We start from the raw sequence: 20,041 nt of genomic DNA, 5'->3' as shown, positions 1-20,041 counted from the left end.
TAGGTATAACATGGGGGCCGGTGGGAGGGCCCAGCTGATGGTCAGAGTGAACCAGTTCTCTCTCACATCAGCTGGGAGAGCTACCGGCTCTCCCAAACTGGGGAGAACCGGTAGCAACTCACCACTGGTTAGAATGCAGTATTGTAGACTAATTCTGCTCACATTGCCAGGAGTTCAATTTCTTTGATCCTGACCAGGTCAAGGTTGACTCAGCTTTCCATCCTTCCAAGATAGGTAAAATGAGTGTCCAGATTGTTGGGGGCAATATGCTGACTCTATAAACTGCTTAGAGAGTGCTGTAAAGCACCTTGAAGCGGTATTTAAGTCTAAGTACTATTGCTATCATTAAGAAACAACCATTGAGAAGGCTGTGGTTAATCGCAGTGGTTATTGGCAGTGGTTACTTAAGGCTCCTAGAAGTGGAACTCTAAAGGCAGCCTTGAGACGATTAAACCATAGTAAAACAGAGCTGGATGGGGGAAAGTTTTCATTCTCTTCCTGCAGATCAGGGGGCAGTTTTACTGAGAAGGCCTAACAACTGGGTTATGATTGTCAGAAGATGCTGCGTCAAAGAGGCACATATGAGAGCTAACGATGTAGACTTGTTCAGTGTCTTTCTACAAGTAGTATGTAGTCTTCATTTGTGCTTTAAACGCAGGGCGAGTTCTTAAAAATCTCCTGCCATCTGGACCCTTTGTACAGCAATCTCAGTCTACAGAGAGAGAGGAAAACATGGACATTCCAGAGAGAAAGTTTCACTCCTAATCCAGGTTGACCACATTTGACCACAGAAGAAAAGGTAGCAATTTCTACATATTTGAAAAGCGTCCATGGAAAGAAAAAAAACCCCCATATGTTTATAGATTTTAAAAGCTTTTCAAAACATATTCTGAGCTTCTCCGAACCATGGACTGCTGAAGTATGGAGAAAGGCATATTTTTGAATCAAATCTATTAGACAAGCTTTATGTAGTATCAAAGACAGTATATTCTGTCTTTGCCTTTAGTATGGAATGAGAGATTGCAGGTTTAGCTTTCTAAGCCATACTCTGAGAAATACTTTGATTTTCTTCACAATGTTATTGTTTGAGACCTCATCTTCATTTAGAGATAAGAACTGAGGAACTAGTTTGAAGTAGTACTAAAGATCCTAAGTCAGAAACCCTAGAGATGCTTGGAGTGGAACTACAAGACCAAGTGCAGAAATGAGACAGCGCCTCCATTTTCATGAGTTGGTAACCAATGCAAGCAGTGGAGCACATATGAACTCCAGGAGAGGTGAAACTTATTCTTCTTAAAAGTTCCAAGAAAGCGGTGTTGCCTGGGAAGGATCTCTAATTATTGACAAGTGCAAGACTTTAATCCAAATTTGGCTGTTCAGGGAGCAAATTGTTAATTTAGAGCTCTCCATGGTGCTGCAATGGTTGGATTTTCTAGATTGCTGCCTTGTAAATTCTTTCGGGCCAGGATAGAATGCATTGTGAAGAACAGCTGTCACTTCAACCTAGGTCCAAAGGAATTAGAAATCAGGTAGGTTGAGATATGTTAAGTCATTTAATTCTGCAGCTGTGGAGTGCAAACCATGATAACTTGAAAATATCAGCCTGGGTGAAAGAAAGGAAGTTTATCTTTTATAATTCAGTAGAAGGAGAAAGTGGATACTGTGAATTAAAAAGCCACAGTTATGTTAAACTCACATTCCCTCTCCCAAATACAAAAGATTAAACACTTAATCCTAACTATTATGGGACTGAGTTTCAGAAGGCTGGAGAGAAAATATATGATTTTGCCAAGAACTGCATTTTAAAGAGATCCTCAACCATAGTTTGGAGAGTTTCTGTTGGATAGGGAATGCACAGCATAGCTTCAATTAGAGATCCTGGTTGTAGTAAGTCTTATGACTGAAGTGAAAGTTTGTGCAACTAACATTATATACAGGCATGCAAATGGTAATGTAATGGGTAATGTAGCCAAGGGAACCAGGGGGAAGAGTTTCAGATAAATTAACCAAAATCAGAAATGTATAATATTATCTTGATTTGACCATTCTAGCCAAATAGATTTTGAACATAGATACATGGGTAATTTTTAATTGATAAGTTTATTTTTTATGTCACATGTTTTTAGATTTTTGAAAATAGATGTATATTTCTTGAATGGAAAAGTGAGATGTTTTGTGAGGATCTACATTAAAAGTGACAAATGAATAAATGAACAGGCAAAGAAAATATTATGATTGGAAAAAATGTTCTCAGTTTCTATGCAACAGTGCATTTTTTCTTCTAAATCAAAAAATTAGGTTTGCAAAATACAAGTCTTGGTTCTGAAAATACATTGCAACAAATTTCTCAAGGTTAGTTTTGAAATACTCTGTGTGCAGAAGATCAAATAGTTTTTAAATCATTTTCATTTCCTCTTTCAACTTTACAATTCTTTGTTCCATTCTTTTTCAAAAACTGTCAATTTAGTGTTAAGTGATTCAGCTAAGTTATTGACCAGTTCCTCAACATTTTCTGAACTAAATCTGGGTAATTCCTTTATCTTTTGTTTTATAAAATCTTCCAAATGCCTGCTGTATAATAGTAAACTCAAAATATTCCCATAAATTTCCAGTTTGTTTACTTATTTTAATTCCAATTTGTTCAAAAGCACTTTCACTGAAAGGTAATCCTTCAAAATAACTACTTTCTTTATTAGTTTTAAACTTTCTTACGTCTGCTCCTTGTTAAGCTTTTTTTGCCAAAAGTTTTTTAATCTTTAAAACCTCTTTTTTCCCTTTTAAATCCAGAAAGAATGTTTACTCATCAAATGGAATTCTCTTATCCTGCTGGTCAGAAAATCTTTCTTTAGCTTTAAGTTTATTACATGTGAAGGTATTTAAGAAAGTGAGACTTATGAGACTGCATTATGGCTGTGGGTTTGATTGAAATCCCTCTATCTCACAATCACTCAATTTTTGAGCTGACAGCAAAGACCTCAGTTCCTAAAAAACAGCTGTCCAGGGTACAAGTAAGTGATTTCACAGTCTCTCCTTTATCCAGAAAGACTGTATTGGAATTCACTGTTTGGCTGCCAACTCTGCCACAATGCCTCTCTGCTCCTTTAGGGATGTCTAGTATGCCAATCAGTGAGTTTTCTACAATTTGGTTGTATCAAAACAGCAGGCTTTCCAGAAATATTCATTACAGCAGTTCAGTCCATTTGAATATTGCTTCCTTATTGATCAGTGTAGATAGGTTAACAAAATAACAGCGTTGGAAGGGAACTTGGAGGTCTTTTAGTCCAACCCCCTGCTCTGGCAGGAAACCCTATACCCATGATGGTGAACCTATGGCACGGGTGGCACAAGGAGCCATATCTGTGGGCACACAAGCATTGTCCTACTCAGCTCCAGTGTGCATATGCGCACCGGCCAGCTAATTTTCGGGCCTTCCGGGCCCACCTGAAGTCGGGAAATGGGCTGTTTCCAGCCTCCGGAGGGCCTCCTGGGTGGGGGAGGGAAGGCTGTTTTTGCCCTCCCCAGACTCCAATAAAGCCTCTGGAGCCTGGGGAGGGCAGAAAACGGGCCTACCGGGTCCACCATGCCATCATGTGCCAAAAGTGGGGGTAGCATGGGGGGGTCATGTGCGGAGGGTGGGGCACATTGAATTATAGGCACACGCAGGCGTGGCCCCCCCATGCATTATCCCCACTTTTGGCACGCGACAGCAAAAAGGTTAGCCATCACTGCCCTATACCATTTCAGACACATATTTGTCCAATCTCCTCTTACAGACCTCCAGTATTGGAGCACCCATAACTTCTGGAGTCAAGTCGTTCCACTGATTCATTATTCAGGAAATTTCTCCTTATTTCTAGGTCGGTTCGCTCCTTGATTATTTTCCATCCATTGCTTCTTGTCCTGCCTTCAGGTGCATTGGAGAATAAGTTGACCCCCCCCTTTCTTTGTGGCAGCCCCTTAGATATCGGTACAAGATTCATTTCCCTTATTGTGTTTGAAATTGCTTTCTGAGTTGAATTTGATCCCCAGTGTGTATTTCAGTTACTTTATTGTGTAAATATCAAAGCAGCTGATGATATGGGAGGGAAAGATATGGATCAATAATTTTTCCAAAATAACAAGCATTATATTCAAAACAAAATGTATTGATCCCTTTGTGGTATAATTATCAAGTTATATTACTTACTTGTTTTGAACATCAGGTATTTTCCCCAAATACCTAATTAGCAAGACTTCATGGAGATGCAAATCAGATCTCAATGGCTCTTAAACATTCTTTATCACTGTACAGTTAATGCATTTTAGTTGTTAAAGCACACAAACATGATGACAAAGGCATAAAGAATAGCATCAACTCTGATTATTGGAGCAATATTATGTAATGCTGTGATATTTTTAAGTAACTTTTAGATGATTTAGACTTTGTCATAAAATTAAACATTGTCTGATAATCAAAGGATTTAGACAATCTTCTGTGATTAACTGGTAAAGATGCAGACCTAGGGAGCCAGAATGTGCAAGAAAAAGAAAGAAGAGGCTAGGGTGGTATTTATAGGTATGTTCAGGCAATTTAGCATTATTATGTACCATGACAACACTTAGGATTGTATATTTCTTCTAACATCCCGCCCCCATGCTGGTGCCTAAAAGAAATCTATTGTGGTGATTCAGCTAAGAATGTTTGTACTTCTTTTCAGAACTATCCTGGGAGCAACTTGTAATAAAACTTAGTTTCCTGTTCTTTCTGTGTTCTGTAATGTGTTCTAAGGTGTTTTGTATGAACTGTAGAACAGAACAACAAGCTATAGTAATCTACATGAAGTCTATTTCAGTTGTCACAAAACCTGACAACTTTCTGATCTGTTTCTAGATGTTTGGGGTATTAAAACTTTTTCTCCCTTTCCTGGGTACCTATCAACTTCTAGATCGTGTCTTATCACCCATGCCAATGAAGGCCCTCTTACTTATGGGTCTTAATTTATCTTTCACCATTGGAGGAAAACAAAGCTACTTTTGTTACGGAGAAACCCAGAACCTAGAGTTTCCCCAAAGGGATTGAATTGTTGGAATGTTAAGAAAAGCATTTACTGTCTGGCATTGCTACTGACTTTTGTGTCTAATGTGGCTATATTTTATAGGCTTTATTGCTTTGTTTTTACAGAGCCATTTTAACCTTGCAAACAAGCGAGTCAGAGGAACCAAGGGTTATAAAAGTTTAAATAAATAATTGCTTTTGTTTGGCTTTCAGCTTGATCTCAGCAGCCTGTTTTAAATGCAGTATCAGCTTTATTAGAAATTAGAGCTGTTATGCTGAAGAACAAAGTGTAGAACTGGTATCTGCTAATAGTCAGGATGGCTCTTTTGGTAAATTCTAATTCTAACCTTAGGGGGAAAAAAATAATAATTTAGGCTGTGGTCTTATATGGCCAGGATGTTTGTTTATTTATTTATTTACAATTATTTGAATGTCACCTATTCTTATGACTTAAATATAAGTGCAACGAAGCTTTTATAAAGTCAGTAAACAGTTTCAACTGTCCGATCCTGTTAATAAAAATTGTTGCTACTAATTGGGCATATCTTTCTGTTCTGATGCCCTCCTGAAGTGGGTTGTTTTCCTTTTTGAAAAGACATCAGAATAGGGCCCCATTTAACTTCAGAGGACCAGTTGTTCCAAAGAGAAGGATGATAGCTGAGAAGGGTATTTCCTGGGTCCCAACTCATTTGATTTTTGGGGGGTGGGCATCTGGTGTATGCTCCTCCAGTACATCATATAGAGTTGGCATTTTGTGGCTGCAGAAATTGATTCTTATGATGACAAGGGCCCAAGTTGTAAAAGGCTTTAGCTGTAATAACCAGCATCTTTTACTGATAGCCAGTATAGACCTGCAAATAGATATTATTCTGCTAAACTAACATTGGTCAGCAAACATGAAACTACATTCTGTGCTAATTGCGGGTTTTGAGTCATTTTCAAGGGCAGCTCAGTATAAAGTGAATTGCATTAGTCTAGCTAAGCATATGATTTATTGTATTGAGCACCACCTGGTTCAAAAAAAGGGCACAATGTGGTAACCCCATTAAAGTGGTTGAAGTCTTATCTGGCCATAGTTATATCTGTGCTCCAGGAGGAGCTATAAGTTCAAGAGAGCCCACAGACTAGCTATCACGGTTGGGAAAAGTGCTACCTCATCAAGAGCTATACATGCGACAGCCACTGTACGGGAAGGTTTTTAAACCAGCAGAAATTCTATCTTCCTGGAATTCAGCTGTGATTATTCCACTCTAACCAGTCCATTACAATCTCAAGGCAGTGGATTGGGACTTTTGCTGCAACTCCCTTTTATTTTGGGATTAAGATGTCATCAGCATATTCAAGATGGTTAACTGAAAGTGGCAAATGACCTCTTTGATTGGAATTGACCTTTCCTTTCCAAATAAAACCAGTTGGAACAACCCACTCTTCAGGAAGGATTGTAGTGACTTTAAGACACTCTAGTATGGAGTTTTCTCCTACAAATACTCCCAAATTCTGATCTTGTCTCACTTTAACAAGATGGCCATTAGGCCCCCCTGGAAAAGAAGGAGCATACAGGATTTTCTGTTTGGCCTGGGGCCTTACTTAAGTAGAAGAGTCGTCCACATAATTTTGAATTTCTGTCTTTTTCCTGACTTTCTTATGGGTCACACTATAGGCTTGATGTATGATTAAAAAGATCATATCTGAAAACTGACAACTCTCTCTCTCTGTGTGTAGTAGATATATAGATGTGTGTGGGGACATATATAGATGTGTGTGTATGTATAGATATATAAATACCGGTATTAGTTTAAGCATGACCTCAGAGATTTCGTGAAAGTCTCATTGAGTGATACCACCAGAGATTGCTATCTGCAGATGGCTCTGTCATGACATAATGATCTCAGGTATCATTAGCTGTAGTAAGTGTAGTAACTTACTGGGTAGTAAGTGATATACTTAAAGGTACAACTAAAGTTATCTGGATGAACATTAGATGGTAGCATTTGGATTTTTCAACCAATAGTAGTCATTTGATTTTTTTTCAACTCAGATTTGGTAGCCATACTTAAGATCTACCAAAACTCATTTGCTATAATAGGGCAATGGAGGAATTCAATAGTCAGTATCTTCAGCTCTTGTATTTGGAATAGGGAAGGAAATTATTGTATATTTCATATCCAGGAACAAAATATTGGGCTGGTTCCACTTACATCAGTTTAACTCTTAGTAAGGGACTGCCTTACTAAGCATCTGAGGATGTGGTTGGCAGCTTCAGCCATGAGCTTAGTAGGTGCCTGGACTGGATGGGTGGCTGAGAAATTAAAAGCAAAGTTTCAAAAGCAGAAGTAAACTTCAGAACATTTATTCCTGTGTTGTGAAAAAAGATAGGTTCCTGGTAGAAGTTTCATTGAAAGATTATAGATGTCTTCTAAGGTTATGATTATGGATCTGTAATCCTTAAATAGAGAAATCAATAAGAGAATGATAGAAAGTGATTTGCTCTGAAATAACATGAATAAAGTTCACTTTCAGCTGTGCTGATGTCAAAGCAAAGTAACTCTTTCTTCCTTATGTTTACTCCAGAGATTAGAGTTTCCATCCTAAACTTCTAAATTATTCCCCCAGCTGTTTTCCATTTTAGCTGTCACTCATCCCTCTACTCAACTTGATTACATTTTATTCGGGCACCTGAGAATACTGCATAATCTTCATGATGGCTCACAGGAAAAATGCGAGCTTGTGCACCATTTGATAGTAAGATGGGTATTTTATATGGTAGTTTGTCAAAAGCAGAAATCAATATCTGCTATTTGGCATAGCAGCTGAGCTCTGGCAAAAGCCACTAATTTGGGTCATAATAAAGAAAAATCACATGATCTGCAGCCTACCTCCAAACAAAAACCTCTTAAGGATATATGTACCATATATTCTTTTCTCAGGATGCATCAACATCCCTCATTTGCATTAAAATGTTCGTCTTCTACCAGCCACAAGAAGAAAGCCTCTCAGCCACAGAAAGCACTCTTTACTCCACAATGGGGTTCTCTGTATGAATGGGTGTTTTTTTTAAAAAAAAAAAAACAGAAAGTGGATTTCCAAATAACTCAGCTCAAGAGAACTGAAATTTACTTGAACAAAGGCTGCTATTTGTTGATTGTTTAGCTGGTGTTTATTAAAAAAAATCCCTCTCATAGTAACTGACCCACTGCTGATACTTTATTGCAACGATATGGAAACCTCAGGTGCTCCCCAATAGCTCAAAATATTTTTTTTTCTCCTTCTCGACAAAACATTTGATATCTAAGTCTGATTAAGCCAGATCTCTGCTCTGTACAGTTCATTGCACTTTTGTGGGATCTCACATCTAGTTTCCTTTCTGTCTTGTGGTCTCAGCTTTGGGGAAAAATGCCATGATTTTATGAAGTACCAAATGCACTGTACCTGCGCTGAAAAGAGAATGCAAATCTGGTAAGGCTTGGGGCAAATGGAATAAATAAAACGGTAGAAATGGTTAGAATAGGGATACTATTAAAGAGCAGCCAATTTCCTGTCTTCCCTCTGTTCTTTCATCTATCTGAATCAAGGTCTACCTTGCAGTATAGTCTGACTTTGATAAGAATGAAAAAAAAAATCAAGCTTTAAGAGGAAGGCTTCTTATAATTTCTGATGTTGACCAGCAGTATGTTTACAGATGAATCTAACCAGTGTTTTATGAACCTAGAATAATTATCTCTGCACAGTGCTAAGCTTAAAGATTTGAAAAGGAAGTTTTCAAGACTAAAATTATAGTGTGAGTGTAGCAAATCCCGAGTTTTGACTCAACAGGCTCACTGAAATTATTGATAAATTTTTCATATTTTGAATTTTCTTGGCATTAAAAAAAAAATTCTCTTCTCCAACCTGATGTATGGAAAATTTAACTACTCTTTTGTGCCATCTTTGAAAAGGAGCTGCTTAATATAAAGCAGGAAAGCAATATTTCAACAGATATGGTCATGTCTTGTTTGAGAGAAATAATTTTCTAGTTGGTTCAATTTTTATTGCTATTTCAGACTTGAAAGATTCAAGCAACTATGGCTTATAGCAAAATATTGGCTGGAATGCCTTTTTCCCATGTGTTTTTTCTGGTTTCCATTTACTTTGTAAATAAAATGAACTTGGTTTTTTTTTGTTGTTCTAATGTTAGTGCCATAACTTGTGTGAAAGAAAAATAAATTTAGCTCATAGTAATGTAAAAGAAACTTTAATAGAAAATGTTGTGTTAATAAGAAGCTGTAGGCTGGGTGAGAAACAGTGGCTATCCAGATGTTGCTGAAGTATAACTTCCATCAGCTCCAGCCAAAATGACGAGGAATGTTGCAATTGAAGTATATCTGAAAGTTGATAGATTCCCCATTCCACAATGCTGGAATAATAAAATGAAAATAATATTGTGCTAAATGGCCTAACTCATTTAAAACATGTTTGTTTTAAAAAAATCTGTTACTCTTAGTAACATGTGATATTTCCCACATGCAAGTTTGTTAGTAGGAATGCATGCGGTAGAAAGAGCTTCAGCTAAAACTTAAGTATTGCTGCAGATGAAAACTACAGTAGATAAAATACGCTGTAAGTACTTGGAAATATATTTACATGTCGTTTTGAATCTATATTTTGTTCGGTATGTTAGAATAGAATAGAATAGAATTTTATATTGGCCAAGTGTGATTGGACACACAAGGAATTTGTCTTGGTGCATATGTTCTCAGTGTACATAAAAGAAAAGATATGTTCATACGTTTAAATTTGTAATAACTATCTTGTGTTTATTTACTCTTACAATACTCTGATTTTAGTATGTCAAAATTCATTTTTCATGTTTGTTTTCCTTGATGACTATTCTCACTTTTAGAATGATCTTGAAGGAACAATAAGCAGAATAATCCACTGTAATTAGCTTAGTAATGAATATCCATATGGAGGCATCTTGGAAAGCGATTGTCTTCAGTCTTTTTTTTTTTTTTGAAGTTTCAGAAGGGAAGGCATTGTCCCAATGCACAGAGGCAATTTTTCTTTTCAATGGGTCCTGTGGCTCAGGTCTGAAAACCTCTACTCTCTGAGGAACACTTCAAATATTTACTTATTTCTTGATTTCTGATAGGCAACTTAGTTTTAAACAAATCTACCAAGCTTCTGCTTTTGAAAGTTTACATTCCTTTGAAAGGTTGGCTTTGAGAATTATTAGTGAAGCCTGTCATTTTTTTTCAAGAGGATGGTATTTTCACTTTCTGTTTTTTAGATTTCTATCAGATAATTTAGGGAAACTCTTTAAGAGCCTGTAAAACGCTTTAAATTAAATGAAAGAAAAGAAGCAATGCAGCTATCAGTTAAGGTGTTAAATTTGAACTGGGAGGAATTCAAGTCCAATTTGAATATGGAGCTTTCTGTGTGATTTTGGAACAGTCACTTTCTCTTATCTTCATCCTTGAGGATGAATTCTCCATGGAGAAAAAAGCATGATAAATTTATTTATTTACTTATATTTCACATTTTTAATTGCCCATCTCCCTCAGGCTTGGATGTAAAATGGAAAACGTGGCAATATCCGAGATGTGACTTTAGAAAGGACTCATGTATGTTATATGCACAATCCCAACATTTGGTGTGCTTTTATTGCAGTTCTTCTTAGCTTCCTGCTTCACATTTCAATTTGGAATGGTAAAAGATGATTTTTCAGGTGGAAATCATCACTCAATCCTACATCAAAAATGGCGAAGCGATGGCTTCTAGACATATTTGGCTTCCCAAGCCAGCTCACCAAGCCCACAAGAGATTCTGAGCATGACTTATCCTTTTCTTCTGTCCATCATTTATGGAGAGAGCTATGCTTGCAGGCATCTCATTTGGTGTGCCTCCAATTGTGGCTCAGTTGCAGCATTGGTGAAGAAGGCCCAGTGATAAAAAAGTACAAAAGTCAAACTGGATTCTTGTTATGGACATTCCATAAATTCCACTTGAAAGTGCTATCAGACATCTTTCCAAGCATTTTCAGAAAATCATAAGGATAGCTTTTGGTTAAGTACCATCACTTTTCTCTGAATTCTGTACAGGCCTGAGGGGATATACAATTGCTAAATCAATAAATATAAGAAAGATTTGAAGAAACCAATTGTAGCTCTCAAGAGACAGAGATTGTTTCATGTGAGAAAATATGGGATGTACGTTTTTCAATGTGTAATTACAGTTTCCCCTAATTTGGCCAAAACCAGGTCTTTGAAAACTGCTTTAGATAAATAGGAAAACTATTTTGGTTCTATGATTCCTATTTCTCACTGGTTTTTATTTTAAATCAGATGTGTTTAGTAGTATGAAACTGTCACTTATCCACTCTTTGGGGAATTTCTACAGCAAAATGACAGAATGTAAGTGCAGTTGATTAACTGAGGGGAAGGTTCTTAACGAGAAAAAATATATAGAGTGTAAGGAGGGTATTTGACACTTTATTTTGCAATATGATGAAGTGCGATTTATCTCCTTTGCCAATGTCTGTTACTAATGTTGAATTTTCATTAATAGCTATGAAAATGGCAATTTTACTGTCATAAAGCTAGCTCGTTATTAATGCTATAGCTGATTTGACAATATTTTTCAGTTATTATTGTTATTGATAATATATATGCAACACATATATTTTATATTATATATAAAATAACACAAATAATGCTATATATAATGTTGTATATAATGTTATATACCAGTGATCATTAACCTTTTCTGCATTAAGTGCCAGAACTGAAGTGCACGTGCCGGAACCTGGAAGAGAGCAGCTATCCAGTGCACATGTGCACTGGACCAACTGTCTGGTGCACATGCATGTGACAGAACCTGGAAGAACAGCTGGTGACGGTGGGCGTGCCCACAGAGAGGGCTCTGCGTGCCACCTCTGGCACGGGTGCCATAAGTTCACCATCACAGTTATATACAAATATAAATATATATGTATAAACAACACATATATTTATATACCAATCATTTTATCTGATTACCTTTTGGCATGTCTAACTAGTTTATTTGCACATAGTCATCTATGGAGTTTTAATTCTGCAAACGTGAGACGCAGACAGATTTCTTATTTCGCCAAAGGGATATTTGAAAAAGAAACAAATTGTCATTTATAACTTGATATCTCCTATTTTTGATGCCTTTATTAATTTGGGAATGGTTGGAAGATTTTCCTTCAGGACAAAATGGGCCTATCTCAATGGCATTGTAATTGTTTGAGTAATCAAATTTGCCTTAAAAAAAAAGAAGACTCTCCCCATACTTACCGCATCCCTTCTAGCCAAGTATAACTTGAGTGATTTATATGGAGAAAACAACTCTGGATCTCATTCAATCCCATCATCAGTTTTAATCTAGCTGTCTAATAAGCAGCCGGCAAGAGTGTTGTTGTAGCTTCCTCCTCCCTCTTCTGAGATTATTTTTTCTCCAGATGGTTTGGCACATTATCCAACATGATGACAACATCTTTCCATTTCTCATCACTTCTGTTGCAAAAAGCGTCTTTTTTTTTCTTTGTGGAAAGTGTTACAAAAGAAAGGCATTTGGAGAGCCAAACCTGTCTTGAGGCTTTCACTGGTATCTAAGGAACCATTTCAGTTACGCAGGCTGGAAAACAAGGGCTTTTGTCAACTTATGTTTTATTCAGAGATGACCACCCAATTCATGAAAAGTCCTGTAGAGTTAATAATGAAAGGTGACTGGGCACCCTGTAACAAAATGACATGTCTGGTTTTTGATGGGAAGGAGATGGGTAGAATTGGCTAATTTGCACATTGTCTGGATAGATCTGCTAAACTACATTGCTTCAAAAACAAATTAAAAGACACTATATTTATTTAAAAATCTCATGCTATTTAAACAGATCAGAAAAGCATATAGGTTGTTTTTTGAGAAACAGTTACGTTCCAGAAAACACCACCACCAATACAATACAAGAGAACCAATAAAATTTCAGTATCAGGTATTTCTTGGGTTAGCATGGAATTTTAAGTTTTCCTGGACCTTTTAATTCATTAGTTCAGTGGCCCCTCAACCTTTTGGGCATCAGTGACCGGTTCTGTAGAGAGAGGTTTTTCTGCGGACCAGAGAGGATGTGGTTTCATGTGCTGCTTGCATCCCTCAATTGCATCCCTCTCCAGTTCGAAGAGACACTTGTTCGACAGGCTGAGGCAAAGAGACAGTCCCGGAACCAGCGAAATCTGGGGGCTGGGCAGGGGACAGAATGTATCTCCCCTCAGTGTGGAAGGGATTGCCACTCTAGAATTTGCCTTTTTAGTCATACTAGATGCTGTTTTAGGTGCTCTTTCCAGAGCATGATACCATAGTCTCTTGAGACTGAAGGATGCCAATGCATCCCTCAGATGGGGCTTCACTTGTTTGTATGGCCCAGTTGCTGGCATGCCATGGAGCGGTGCCAGTCCATATACTGGGGGTTGGGGACCCCTGCATTAATTCATTCATTTATTCAATTTTATACCCACCTAACTCCCCAAGTTTTTGAGTGGGAAGAAAAGCAAGAAAACAATACGATAATATGTAGCCAGAAAAAATATACTTGATTATAATGGTGCAAAGATTGAGCAGCACCCTGAAGTATGAAATTTTCAGTTGTTCGAGATAAACAGATTCCACAAGTATGACTGAAACTCTATTTTATTGCTATAGCCTAAGTAACAGAATTTTAGAAGACTGTCAGCAGTATCCCTCCAGCTTATATCCAAGAGAGTTTAAGGCACAGACAATTTAAATTTCTTTATAATGCTCTTTTCCTGTTCTGGGCTTAAGTCTTGTCTTTCTAACTGCTATTGCCTAGTTTCTCCAAGGTCACTTCTGTGGTTCTCTACCAAAATGAAGTATGAAACTAGAAACAGAAATGGATATATACTATATATCCATTTATTCTCTCTCTCTCTCTCTCTCTCTCTCTCTCTCTCTCCCTCCCTCCCTCCCTCCCTCCCTCCCTCCCCCCTCTCTATCTCTATCTCTATCTCTATCTCTATCTCTATCTCTATCTATCTCTATCTATCTATATCTATCTATATCTATATCTATATCTATATCTATATCTATATCTTGAGTAGTTTGGTGAACCGGTAAATACCACCTCTGACTGGCCCCACCCCTATCTATTCTCTGCCTCCCGAGTCCCACCTGATCGGGACGAAATGGGGATTTTGCAGTAACCTTCCCCTGGAGTGTGGAGGGAATGGAGATATTACAGTATCCTTCCCCTGCCACACCCATAGAACCAGTAGTAAAAATTTTTGAAACCCACTACTGATATATATAAGAAAAATACTTTAAATGTAACCCAGATAGTAATGTATTTACAGATTTCCTCTCCTTATATGTTCTGTCCCCATAATAGGCATCAAAATAGATATATTCAGATAGTCCTTGACTAATGACTTTAATTAAGCCCAAAACTACGGTTGTTAGTTGTGGTTGTTAAGTAGATCTCCATGTGTCTGATATTACAGATAGTCCTTGACCTATGACCACAATTGAATCCAAAATTTCCATTACTAGCAAGACAGTTAAGTGAATTTTGCCTCATTTTATGACCATTCTTGTCAACAGTGAATCACTGCAATTGTTTAGTTAGTAACATGATAGTTAAGTGAATCTGGCTTCCCCATTAACTTTGCCTGTCAGTAGGTTGCAAAATGGGGCAACTCACTGTGGGACAACTCAACAATTCAATTTAAGTACTTAAAATAATTAAAAAATTAATTTACTTTCCGTCATTCACATTTCATTTTGCTCCTCCTTTTGCATCTTTTGTTTAGTGATTCTATTCTACCCTTTCTTTGGTATTAGTGTAACTCTTGTGCCATGGCAAGTTATCCCGTGGCAAGTTGGCTGTGGCGAATTGTCCCATAGGAAGTTGGCCATGGCAAGTTGATCACGCCGAGTTGGCCATGCCAAGTTGGTTGCGCTGAGTTGTCCTAGACCTTTCTTTCTATAAAGTCTGCTATAGCCATTGTAGTATGTTGTTATGTATTACAGTTATTTTATTACAGCACTTTGACTGGAAGGGTGCTTTCTCTTCAATTTGGCCACCTCATTTGTCATCTAACTACTCAAAGTCTTGGAAACAGAATCTTTCAAGTTAACTATTACACATCACAAAAAGGGGAAATTATTAAATAGGTAAGGATTAATCGTATTAGCTATGTTTAATTTCAACTGAAGGAGAATTCAGTTTTAACTTTTGTTCTGACTCTGTTCATTTTAGCCCCTAATATATATAAGTCATTGATTTATGACCATTTGTTCAGTGATCATTCAAATTTACAACAGCACTGAGCAAATGGCACTTTCGATGGTTCCGTGTAGCTCTGGCTGTGACAGGGTCCCCATGGTCATGTGATTGCAATCTGGAAATTTAGTATCTGGTTCCAGAATATGTCACAGAGAGCCCTGGTCATGCAATCGCAATTTCTGACATTCCCTGATAGCTTCTCCAAGCAAAGTCAATGGGGAAGCCAGCATGAAGTTGGAAGTTGTGGTCACATGAGGTCCTCACTTAATAATCTGCCTGGTTCTTGTTTAATGATGGCAACAGGGACTGCCAGAAATGCCATCACTAAATGACATGGTCACATGACATTGTACTAGGAACCGCGGTGGCGCAGTTGTTAGAGTGCAGTACTACAGGCTACTTCTACTGATCACCGGCTGCCAGCAGTTTGGCAGATCGAATCTCACCAGGCTCACGGTTGACTCAGCCTTCCATCCGTCCGAGGTTGGTAAAATGAGGACCCAGACTGTTGGAGGCAATATGCTGACTCTGTAAACTGCTTAGAGAGGTCTGTAAAGTACTATGAAGCGGTATATAAGTCTAAGTGCTATTGCTATTACTATTGCTACTTCATGACCATATCGCTTAACAATGACAATTCCATATTCAGTTGCCATTGTAAGCCAAGGATTACCTGTATGCAGAAACCAGAGCAGCCCTCTTCTTGGAAAAGATTGATCAGGATTTTAATCCCTTCCTCCGTAATAACTGGTTGCTGACTTTTGCTTTTCTCATTGGAGCATTGTATTTTTGGGGTTCTGATTATGTGTGTTGAGGATTATATACTGTAGTGCATTTTATATTGTGTTGACCCCCCACCCCCAAATAATGCATGAGTAGAATAATTTACTTTGTTGGCATTAGGAAGAGTAGGCGTAATATATACTATTTTCCTGGCTATTTTTGTATTTTAAATCTTCAGTAATGACGCATCTGAGTCCCAGATGTTTTAATCTTTATTAAAGATGTGTTCACACTTTGCAAGAAATTTTTAAAAGCAAAGAGTGAAGTATTGTATAAGGCATTCAAATGGATATGCATTTCTTGATCTGGTACTTCCTGCAGCTGGGTGTAGTGCTTAATAGCTGTACCAACAGAGTTATATTTCTTTCATGAAAGGGCAAATTAAAGAGCCTCGTGATCTGGCTAAGCATTTGAACAGCTGATTTCTGTTTATGCTAGGTTCTAAAGAAAATCCTTGAGACTTCAGGCGCATAAGAATTTCACCAGGTACAGCTTTCCTCAGCCCTGCATGACCTGTTGAAATTCCCTCTTTATTCAATCATTAAGCATACTGAATATTTCCCTTTCATGAAGTGGTAGAAGAAATGTATAAATGGATTTGGAATGTCCTGAGATTAAGAGTGGGTCAGAAGCTTGCAAGTGGTTATTTTAAAAGCAGGCCTTGAGACTGGGAAGGTTGAAAGTAATTTGCTCTATGATTTATTACTATCAGGTACTTAACCTGGAGCTCTCCTTTACAACAGTGGGGAAAGCTTAATGTAGTACAGAAATAAGTGATCTTTCGAGGAGCTGAGCAGTGTGCAAAACTCTGCTTGTTATCCAACATGAACTTCCTATTTGTTTGCACATATAGGTCAAAGTGTTGGGGCAGGTCAATAAATCTGGCCCCAGAATAGGAGGAACAAGGGCTCCATGAGAAAAAGACATATTTACCTTATATTTTATTTCATTTATTCTAACATTTATATTGCTGCCCAGCTTATACCAAACTCTGGGTGATTCACAGCCCAGATTTTTGATAGTGGTTGCTTTTAAAAAAATATTCATTAACATTCTATCTCGGTCTGAGAGTGCGTGGCTGCATTTATACACAACTTGTGAGGCTGTAAGAGAATGGGTGCTTGAACCTGGGTCTCCAGCACTTTGCTGTTATATTGTTGACTGTTGCCTTGGGCCCCGCTCAAAGTAATTTTAGAGCGATACTTTTTTACATTCAGTTTTATCCTTTAGACATTAATTTGTGCCATCTCTTCAGTCTGTCATTTCTTTTAAAGATGGCTATCCCTGTGACAATGGAGTGGAAAGAGTTGTTTTGAGCACTTCAGAGGAGCAGAGAAATGACACACACTTTCACTAATGCTCTTCCAGTTTGGGTGCTTCAGAATCAAATCCCATTGATAGACTTTTTCTGCCTTAGACTGTTTATTTTTATATATCTATCTATCTGGAAAGTGTTAACATTTGAAAGTTTCTTAATATAAACATCGATGTATACTTGTGTGAGTAGAAAAATAGCACATTGGGGATCTAAATGGATTAAAACATTTCCTTCTACCATGCATATTTTCTATGGGAGAGGAAGCTTTGGATATGGAATAGCATTCAGATGAATTCCACCTCCTCCTAGTTATTTAAGCATGGTAATATTTGGGAAAAAATGAAACAGCGAGATTTCTTGCACTGCAAGGCAGGCTATATTTGTTTCTTTAGTGGTCATTAGAGAGTTTCAGATTTTTCTCAGATTTGTTTATTTCTTAAAAAGTATTTGCCAAGTGCTTTGAATCATGTTGAGAACGCAACGAACTTCAGAATGAGCTGGGTTTGATTGAGTTGGATTGAATACAAAGGTCACATATGTTTCTATTTCCTGAGTGGAGGAAGATAGCTCTCTAAGAATTTAGTGCTGGGAATGAATGTGCATGTTAACTAATTCCTATGTTTCTTGCAGAGCAACTCACAATATATAATTGCCATTTGGTATGCATTAAATAATTCGCTTGCTGTATGTTAAGAGTAGCAGGCTCCCAAATGAATGGAGCTGGTTTCTTTGGGATTATTCTCCACAAACCACTTGCTTTAATAAGCCTGAATGTATCTTGTCCTCCTTTGATGTGAACAACCTTTTGGGGGTTAGTGATTGTGCTTTACATCTTTGGAAAGGCCGCAGTGGGTATGTGATGATACAAAGTGGGTGGGATTATGACATCTGTTTGAGTTAGGGGCTAGATGTCTTTTTGTTTTCCTTCTGGGGTTTAGGGTTGTTACTTAAAAGATGTTAAGTCTTTTTTAAAGGCTGGTATGTTTGTGTGTTATTGTGTGTTTCTTGCTTTTTCTGAAGAGCCATGCTTTCTGGTTTGAGGAATTGTGGCCATAGGGCGATGGGAAGAAGACACCTAAAAAAAAAGAGGTTCTGTTCTCAGCCCTAGTTAAATGTTTAATTAGTAAAGCCATACGCCAAGGGAAAGGAAAGACTCTTCCATCTGATCAATTGAAAAATTCACAGTTTCATCGTAATATAAAGCTATCAAATCAATCAAAGGTAGCTTCTACAGGCAGATAGTGCCGTTTGACACTGGGCTATCTCTGAATCTTCATAATGGTGGAGATTAAAAAAATGTTGAATAGAAAAGATTCTGATTTTATGTTTAGGTTTAAATATTGGTGAAATCAAGATCCAGTTCTGCTGGTATTTGATAGATTGATTTAATTCCAAGCACACATTTCATAGTAGTTGCTTTTCTTGCAGGCAGTAGCAAGATTACAACGATAGACCATGGACTTCAACATGAGACACTGGTGATGCAGCAGCAGTGAGTATTTTCAGACCAGCGTTTCATTTTTTAAAAAATTTAAAACCTGTGATAACACCCTTTTTAGCCTCTTGTCTTTCACCTCCTTTGACTTCACCTGCATCCGGGTGGCACTTTTCCCACAGGTTACTTAGTACAGTAGTATGAAATTTCTAACAGCATTTTCAGGGGGTGGAGGAATAAAGGAGAAAAGGCTGGTTTGAGCTGAAATTACAGATGTATTTTTAGTGTCTATGATAGGACACAGCAAAAAAACAGCAGCAGTTGCAAAGACATATTACAAATATAAGAACTAACTTTGTGCTGGTTATAATGCTAACATTCCTTAAAAACATAGTGGTGCATTAACATTGCTACAGTATACTGTAAGTCAGAATGAAATTGCATCAGTGACAATGTTAGATTTATCTTACAGGAGGAAGATAAGTTGATTTTTTTAAAAAAATGTGACCCAGCTCATGATATTACTGTTGTGCAAAGAGACATGGCTGGACATAGGTGAAAGTCTTACAGCATTTTCCTGGGACTAACAGGTTCTTTGGATAGCTTTTGATTCTAATCACATTCATAAACAGATTAGATTCAGAGATCTAATCTCTGGTTGAAGACTTTCTTTAAGAGGTTATAGTATTTCCCCCCCTTTCTTTACTCCCCATCTCTTCCTCCCCTCCCCCTTGGCTTTTGCAGATCAGTCTGTGAGAAGTTTAGTTAGAACCTCTTGGTGACTGAAGCTCTACTAAGTTTGCTCTTGCTTCATGTCATTTCTGCCAATCCCAGCAATCTGCCAATTGTTATTACTTTTGGCAAACCTTTCAGCGATGAGCCATCTGCCACTTTTCCAGAGGTTCTGCTTACTTGCATCCTTCCTCCAAGTGCATTTGGGACTTGGATTGGACTTGACAACTAGTTGACATCTGCTGTTGGTTTAATTCAGACCGCTGTGGCTGCTTGGATCTGCTGTAGGTCTTGCAGCTGACCTCAGTCACCAGATGCCTGCTGTGTTTGCCTTTTCTGCCGGTTAAGCTGCTTCTTATAAGCTCTAAATATCGGTCTTGTCTCCAAGTTGCCAAACAACCAGTGCTTCCTCCATTCCTAGATTTGAGATTTCTGGTCAGGTTG

At 37.7% G+C, this 20,041-nt stretch overlaps 1 protein-coding gene across 35 annotated transcripts in view; it reads left to right on the top strand.

The window, feature by feature from the left end:
- SEMA5B (semaphorin 5B) overlaps window positions 1-20,041 on the top strand; it is a 478,266-nt gene that overhangs the window by 151,150 nt on the left and 307,075 nt on the right. For 30 of the 35 annotated variants that reach the window (XM_087883981.1, XM_034422787.3, XM_087883946.1 and 27 more), the window contains one exon: window positions 18,859-18,922. The exons of the other annotated variants lie outside the window; for them this stretch is intronic. The gene's annotated coding sequence lies outside the window, so the exon portion shown is untranslated. The remainder of the gene's footprint in view (window positions 1-18,858; window positions 18,923-20,041) is intronic. 35 annotated transcript variants of the gene reach the window in all.

The sequence above is a fragment of the Pantherophis guttatus genome, chromosome 1 (genome assembly GCF_059756535.1).
Source record: "Pantherophis guttatus breed Tessera chromosome 1, ASM5975653v1, whole genome shotgun sequence".
Classification (NCBI taxonomy): Eukaryota; Metazoa; Chordata; class Lepidosauria; order Squamata; family Colubridae; genus Pantherophis; species Pantherophis guttatus.
This window is presented reverse-complemented; position numbering and strand designations above follow the sequence as displayed.